At 50.2% G+C, this 8,051-nt stretch overlaps 1 protein-coding gene across 1 annotated transcript in view; it reads right to left on the bottom strand.

Moving 5' to 3' along the window:
- Window positions 1–482, bottom strand: part of WDR48 (WD repeat domain 48) — a 27,093-nt gene extending 26,611 nt beyond the window's left edge. Inside the window, exon 1 of the mRNA XM_077773980.1 lies at window positions 345–482. The gene's annotated coding sequence lies outside the window, so the exon portion shown is untranslated. The remainder of the gene's footprint in view (window positions 1–344) is intronic.
- Window positions 483–8,051: the final 7,569 nt, after the last annotated feature.

The following is an 8,051-nucleotide window of genomic DNA, read 5'->3' as shown; positions in this document are numbered from 1 at the left end:
CAGGCTCTGAGCTGGCAGTCAGCACAGAGCCCGACGCGGGGCTCGAACCCACGAACCGCGAGATCATGACCCAAGCGAAAGTCGGACGCTTAACCGACTAAGCCACCCAGGCGCCCCCCATCTCTGTTCTCTTGCAGCAGAGAGCTCGCATCGCTCACCTAGTTTACGGAGTCCTGACCGTAGCTAGAACACTCTGGAATAGTCCCTGGCGGGTGTTTTCTCAGAGGATTATGGGATTCCGGCTGTAGTGTACCAAGTAGCTCCCGGCTCGGAGATGAAATCGGAAAGTGAGAGAGGTGCTGGGCTGACAGCCCACGGGTGTCTGAGCGCAGACCCCGCCTTACCTTGTGCTGATTGACGCTCCATATTCTTATGATGGAGTCTCGTCCGGCCGTGAAAAGCCTGTTTAGTGCTGGGTCCAGCTGCAGGGCATTGACTCCATTTCGATTGTACTTCTCGACTTCATCTCGAATAACATAGGACACCTGATAAATACATCCAAATTTGCTTTTTATAAAGTCACAAGACGTGCAGTAACAGTACGTGGCCTCCTAGTGGCCAATCTGGAATTCAAAGTCCCTTGTTTTCCAACATAAAACTTATTTTTCACCCCACTGAGCCGCCGAGGAGCTGAGAAGGATGACATTAACGACCGCGAGTCCAGGGTGAGCAGGGATGAAGCTCGCCCCCCCTCCCCCGCCGCGCCTGTCCGCCTTGACTCGCCTTTCCACAAAGCCGCCGGACCCTGGAGCGCGCCCAGCGCGGCCTGCTGTCCCAGACGCATGACGAGCTCGGAGCTCCTCCCCCGGTCCCCTGCCACCCGTGTCTGCACACTCCGCCCGCAGCTGTGACACGGCACCCCCGGCCCGTCACGTGGCCCCCGCCCGTCACGCGCCCCTGCCCGGGGTGTCCAGCTCCCCCTTTTACTTGGCTGCAGTCTTTCACGTGTTTAGATGATGCCTCGTCAGAAGGCCTCGTGTGAACTGCCACACACGGTGAGGTCGTGTGTCCCTACAACACACCGGCCCTCCCCGTGCTCCTGCGGTGACCTGTCCGACGCCTGTGAAACCCAGGAGAATCAACCGAATGCACTCACAACGAAGAAAAAGGCAGCCGAGAGCAAAACATTCCTCATCCAAGGAAAGAGCTAGTGAAGACGAGATTGGGGGCGGGGCACTCACACTAGGAGCCTAGAAATACCTGGAAATACCCCTTGCAAGGACGACACGTCACCAACAGGTCGAGGTACATAAAAGAACAACTTGAGCAGAGGAGGCTGCTGCACAGGAAGATTCAAAATTCATAGTTCTTTCCTGAGTGTGAATTTGGCCCAACTTTGGTCAGAATCTTTCTTAAAAACAAAACACATATAGCATAATGTCTGGGAGGAATACCCAGTCATCTTTAAAACGGAAAAGATATTCTCTGGGGGATCTTAGAAGGTCTTATTCTAAAGCTACTAGAATTACAATGGAGTGGCACACCAGGAACACAGAAAAAGGCTCACTAGAATAAATCAAAATTTGGAAACATTTTTCTGTTATAAATTTTTAATTTTTTATATAAACATAGTATTCCTAATCAATGAGGGCAAGATAAGTTATTCATCAAATTATCTAGGGGCATCTAGTGATTCCACCGGAAATAATTATATCCTTTCTCCAAATCTTAAACCAAAATGAATTTTTATACAAACTAAAGATTGAAATTTAACAATCTAACCATAAAAATACTTTTTAAAAAGACCAGCAAAAAAATAAAAATTAAAAAAAAAAAAAAGACCGGCAAACATTTATAATCTCTATACAGAGAAGGTTCGCTAACATGACGGGCAGCAGGGCAATCTTTTCAAAGAAAAAGACCAACGCTGCTCTGAGCACACACAAGTCAGAACCTTCCGTGTGCACACCGCTGTTCACAGCCGCCCTACACACGATAGCCACAGACTGGAAACAAGTCAGATGCCGCAGGCTGAGGGACGGAGAGACAAGATGTATCGTGTCCGTCAGCGGGACGTCGTCCAGCCACGAAAAGCAGAAGTTCTGACATGGGCTACGGCACAGGGAGGCCCCTATGTTCAAGAGACCAGTTACAAAGACGATCTATTTCATGATTGTGTTTCTGTGAAACGTCCAGAGCAGGTAAACCTACAGAGAAAGTGGATTAGTAGTTGCCAGGGGCGTGGAGGAGAGGAAAGCAGGGGTGACTACCCACAGGTATGAGGCTTCTTTCCGGGGTGACAAACTGTTCTGAGTGATCAACGCACAATGTTGCGAGTTTACTAACCAGCACTAAATTGTATACTTCAGCAGGGTGGACTCCAAAACTTTATCTCAATACAGCTGTTATTTAGGGAAAAAACCCTGAATGTAAAAAAAAAAACCAAACATACATATATATGTATTTTTTTATATATACTCATATATATTTTACTTTATATATATACTCATATATATATTTTATATACATACTCATATATACATATATATTTTATATATATACTCATATATGGATGAGTAAGGTTAAAAGGTAAACATCTAACTGGGAAAATAATGAAATAGATAATGAAAGACAAAAGTTCATGCTTAAGAACATAACTAAGAGTCCTTACAAAACAAGAAAAAGTCAAACTCTCTAACAGAAAGAGGAATAAAGATCACGAAGGAGAATTTTTTTAAAAAGCAAAGAAAATGGCCAAAAAACCACATAAAGTCATGAATGTCTGCACAGAGACAAAAGGACTATTGTTTTTGGCCTGGTCTTTTGGGTACAAGTAATTGTAATAGAAATTTACAAACCAGCTTAAATTGAAAACGAGAGAGAGAGAATTTAACATAGAGATACAAGGATATCTACCAGAGCCCAAGGGCAAGGAATATATATAGTCATGACTCATAAGAAACATTTTTAAAATAAAGTCATGGCACTTGTCCGCCAAAGCCCTCCACAGACTTTTCACTGCGTTCAAGTCCAAGTTCCTCACGTGCTTCGGGCCTGCCCTGCGTCTGCACACTGCCCTCAACCTGACTCCCCCAGTGCCTTCCACGACGGCCCCCCAAACTCTGACCTGCTCCTCAGACACACCGAGCCCTCTTACTGCTTACTGTGCCGGGACCCCCACGTCTACGGCACCCACGGGAACTCTCCCCTGGCCCTTCCCTGCGTCTGTCCCATGCGACTCACCCCGGCCCTTCAGCTCTTAGCAGAAAAGTCAGCTTCTCTGGAAGGCGCCCCTGATCTCCTTCATCACTCACCCTACTTACCCCTCCCGTGGCTCTTACCACACTCCAGCTTTCTCGTTTTCGTCCTTTTATCATTAAGCTTCCTGTGCTTTGAGAAAGTCCTTCCACTCTAGGAACTTGTGGTACGTCAGCTCTGAGAAACATTTTTTTTTCTTAATGTTTTATTTATTTTTCAGAGAGAGACAGAGAGACAGCGTGAGCAGGGGAGGCTCAGAGAGAGGGAGACACAGAATCTGAAACAGGCTCCAGGGTCTGAGCTGTCAGCACAGAGCCTGACGTGGGGCTCGAAACCACAAACTGTGAGATCATGACCTGAGCCGAAGTCGGATGCTCAACCTACTGAGCCACCCAGGCGCCCCGAAACGTTCTTATATCAAGTCATTAATAATGATCTTTGTTTTTTTGCTCCTTCTTAAACTCCCATCAGTTAGATGTTGGAACTTGTGAAAATTTTTAAATTTAGTTTTGAGAGAGAGCGCGTGCACGAGTGAGCAGGAGTGGGGGAGGGGCAGAGAGAGAGGGAGACACAGAATCGGAAGCAGCTCCAGGCTCTCAGCTGTTGGCACAGAGCCCGACGCGGGGCTCGAACCCACGAACCATGAGATCATGACTTGACTCGAAGCCGGACACTTAATTGACTGAGCCCCCCAGGTGCCCCAGATGTTGGAACTTTCAAACTGATCCTTCATTTTTTTATGCATTCTGTATTACCCATCTTTGTCTTTTACTTTTGTAATGCCTCGTTTACTATTTTTTAACTATTTTTTTTTTTTAGTAAATTTCAGTGTGATGGAAAAAATGGAGACGGTGTCTTCAAAAAGGAAATAAGTAGGTAAATTATGGCACGCCCTTCCTGGTGAAAGAAGGAAGATGAGCTATAAACTCGAAGTGTTCCCAGACCGACTACATTAAAAACCTATTGTTAAAGAAAAAAATATTGGCTGTGGAGATCAGGAAAAGAGGATTCAGTTCTTTCAACAAACACTGATGAAGCATCCACCGGCGGCCTGGCTCGGATCTAAATGCTGAGGGGTCTTGTGAGCAGGCACAAATGCCCTCTTGCGGCTTTCACTCTAGCGGGGGAGAGAGGGTAAGTCACTGCAAGTTAGGTTTGCTTCCCTCCCCTGCAGGACATACGTAAGCTTTGTAGGCAGATGAGACGGAAGTAAAAGGAAGAGAAAAGCAGAAGGTACTGGAGACAGAAGCAATGAATGAGTGAACAAAGTCCTGGAGAAACAGACGGAGTCAAGAGTACAGGCAAAGGCAGAGAAGACAAGACTCATATCTGAAAAAACAACAACAAAACGGGCAAGGAGCAGAGGGAACGGTAAGAACTCTGAAGACGGGAGGACAGACCTTGGGTGGGACCGTGCGTTCTGGCAGCCGCGACAGGGACTGACAGGAAGAAGGGCAGTGCCCCAGCAGCGAGCACCCGTTAGGCCACGCCGTACGGGCAGCTGGCTCAGCACCTTTGATTAATTTCTCTAGCAGTTACGTGGGACCCGAAAAGAAGAAATCAGAGTGGGGACGAGCCACTAAGCGTCACGTGATCTGCCTCTGCGTTCCAAGCTTAAACACCCCTAGAGTTACTGGTAGTGTCCAGAGGGCAGAAGAAAAACTATCCTTGATTATTTTATTCCAAGATAATCAGATCAGTCTTCTCCTGCGACACAGAAATTCCCACGGATTTCATGGTTTCAAACAGCCCTCAGGTGTCGCTTCTCAGGTCTGAAGGTCAGAAGTCCAGGCTGGGCGTGGGCAGGTCCCCTGCTCAGGGCCTCTCACAGGGTCTGTTCCTTCTCGGAGGCTCTGCACACCCGCTTCGGAGCTAATCCACGTGGCAGGCCTGCGGGCCCCGTGCTCTTGCTGGCCGCCGGCCCGGGGCCCCCATCCTTGCGCCTAGAGGCTTTGCAGAGCCCTCTCCTGCAAAGAGGGACTCTCTCACTCCCGCATCCAGTGGGAGGACATTCTCTGCTTTCAGGGATCATATAACTAAACTGGGCCCCCTGGGATAACCCAGGATAATCCCCCCTTAAGGTCTGTAAGCGTAATTACATCCGCGAAGTCCTGTTTGTCAGGCAGCACAACCCATTCACAGATCCCAGGGCGCAGGGCTCGGGCACTGGCTGGGGGAGGGGCTCTGCGCAGCGCGGCAACAACTCTTCCTATGAGAACAAACACGGACGGCCCTGCACTAAGCGCAACATTCACGATCTGTTTAAGAAGAGAAGGGATACGTGCAAGCATTTCAGGCCCACAATGGAGGCATCCGCTCCGAGCTGTCCCCCACCCACCCCGTGTGCACTGACTCACCGCCAGCCCATGTCTGACAGGCATCTTGATCGTACCCTGCCCAAGCCAAGCTCCTAACAGTCCCCTCCAAGCCTCCAACCGAGGCTTCCCGGCCTCCCGCACAGACGGGCGCTGATGGCGGCCCCTTCTTCAGTCGCTCAGGCCAACACCCTTGGTGCCATGGTTACTTCACTCTGTCTCATCTCACAGCCTGCCGGCAGGGCCAGCCTTCCAAAATCTAACTGGTTCTCACCACCCTGTGTGGAGCCGCTGCCACATGGCACCTGGATCTCTTTTCTTTTCTATTGTTCATTTATTCATTTTGAGAGAGAGAGAGAGAGAGAGAGAGAGAGAGAGAGAGGATCCCAGGCAGGCTCTGCGCCGTGCGACTGCGCTCCCCCATCCCCGATAAGGGGATCAAACGAACAAACCGTGAGATCATGACCTGAGCCAAAATCAAGAATTGGACGTTTAACCGACTGAGCCACCCAGGGCCCCCCACCCCCAGCATCCAGATTTCTTAAATAGCTGCTGGTCTGCCTGCTCTGCCCTTGCTCACCTCCCGTCTGTTGTGAACACAGCCGCCAGGCCGGCCCTATTAAAACACATACGTGTCACGTATGCTCCTCTCCTCCAAACTCACCCGCCGCTTCCCATCTCACTCGGGGTGAGAGGAGAAGCCACCCTGTGACCTGCAGCGCTCTACGCGACCTGGCCTGCAGTCACCTCTGCGAGCTCACCTCCGGCCCCTCTTTCCTCACTCATCCAGGCCAGCCACAAAGGCATCCGAGCACTCCACAAACGGGCCAGCGACATTCCCACTCGGGACTCTCGCATCTGATACGCTCGCCGGAATGCTCTCCCAGACGGCAATCTCCCCTCCTTCAGGTCCTCACTCAGAAGCCGGCCTCTCGGCAAGCCTTCTCTGGCCACGGCTGAAATCTCAGCCCCCCACTCCCGCTGCCTACCAATGACCATTTTTTACCCTTTAACTTATTGTCCCCCAACATTATATTATGAAAATTTCAAACAGATATAAAAATGGAAAGAATTACACCACGAATGTCTGCACGCCCACACCTATTGTACAACTAACACTGTTTATGTTTGCGTCATCTCACACCCATCCGTTTGATCTACTGTTTTCAATGCGTTTCAAAATAAGCCGCACGTCCGCCCCACTGTCCCTCAAGGACTGCAGCGTGTGTATCACTGTCTAGACTCTGCCATTTATTCATAGCTTTTTTTAACGGTTCCTATTTTTAGGTAAAACTTACAGACAACGAAGTGTAGAAACGTTGAGGGCACACTCACGCCTGGCAGATGTGCGCACCTGCAGAACACCCCCACCAGGGCGCGCACAGCGCCACCGCCCTCCCAGCTCCCTCCTCGGCTTCCCAGCCTCCACCTCCCTCTCCGAGGCAATCTGGACCTGACTTTTTCCACCACAGATTAGGTTTGTCGGCTCTACAACATTCTGAAAGTGGAACCACACAGCTCTTTTGTGGAAGCATACTTCCAGCTCTCCAGGCTAAATCCGGCCCCGTTTGGCCAAGAAAAGTAGCCTCGGCAGTTCTCACACCCGCTTTCCCCGCTCAGGCTGTGGCAGCAGCCACATACCCAGTGGCTGAGCTGAGTGGTTCCGACACAGGAGCGTGGCCTGCAAAGCCTAAAATCCTTACCATTTGGTCCCTTGGAGAAAAAGTTTACTGACCTGTTCCAACAGACGTCACAGCTGTACAATTCTTTTTTTTTTAACCACCCACCTATGGAAAAAGTAACTCGTCTCGGCCGGCCGGCTGATCTGTAAGGGTCTTTCCTCGGGAAGCCAGGATTTGGCATCACTGTACTTCTTTTAAAAAGTCTCAAAGACTAAGCTACCAACCCGGAACTGGGGTTCAGAATCACAAGGACCCACGCCACCTCTGAGTGGTATGGAATGACTAAATATTTAGCAGAGAAAGAAGGTGAGCGCCGATAGGAGAGAACGCTGGAGGCTGCCTCTCCAGCCCCCACCTCTGCCCCTAATATTTTCCTTACGGCAAGCAAATCCTGGAAGAAAACGCACGGGAGCTACGTCAGGCACTGTGAGCGTGGACACTGTGAGCGTGGACACTGTGAGCGTGGACGCTGTGAGCGTGGACACTGTGAGCGTGGACGCTGTGAAAGGCCGCGAGGGCTGGGAGGGCGCAGCCAGAGCCGGGAGGGGGACTAGCAACCCCCGAGGGCAGAGGCTCCGGGGTTAGAGAGTCCGTGCACCTGCTGGCTCACGATTTGCATGAAACTAGCACCCCCTCTTGAGTTTTCATTTGCATGAGCCAATACAGGTCTTTCATTAGTGAGCGGACTGAGAGGGGTTTGGGGTCATTTCCAAGGAAAAGAGTCCTCCTGCCATGGAAGACCAAGCGTTTGTATGCGGGAACCATCGCAGAGTCGGTGCTCCTAAACCATAACGGCAGTGACAACCTCACCCCAGAGTTCTGAGGCAAGCGAGGAAAAAGGCCTTGTTGAAGGGAA

The sequence above is a fragment of the Crocuta crocuta genome, unplaced genomic scaffold, assembly GCF_008692635.1.
Source record: "Crocuta crocuta isolate KB4526 unplaced genomic scaffold, BGI_CrCroc_1.0 scaffold541, whole genome shotgun sequence".
NCBI classification, from domain to species: Eukaryota; Metazoa; Chordata; class Mammalia; order Carnivora; family Hyaenidae; genus Crocuta; species Crocuta crocuta.
Note: the sequence above shows the minus strand (reverse complement) of the source record. Positions and strands in the feature narration are given on the sequence as shown.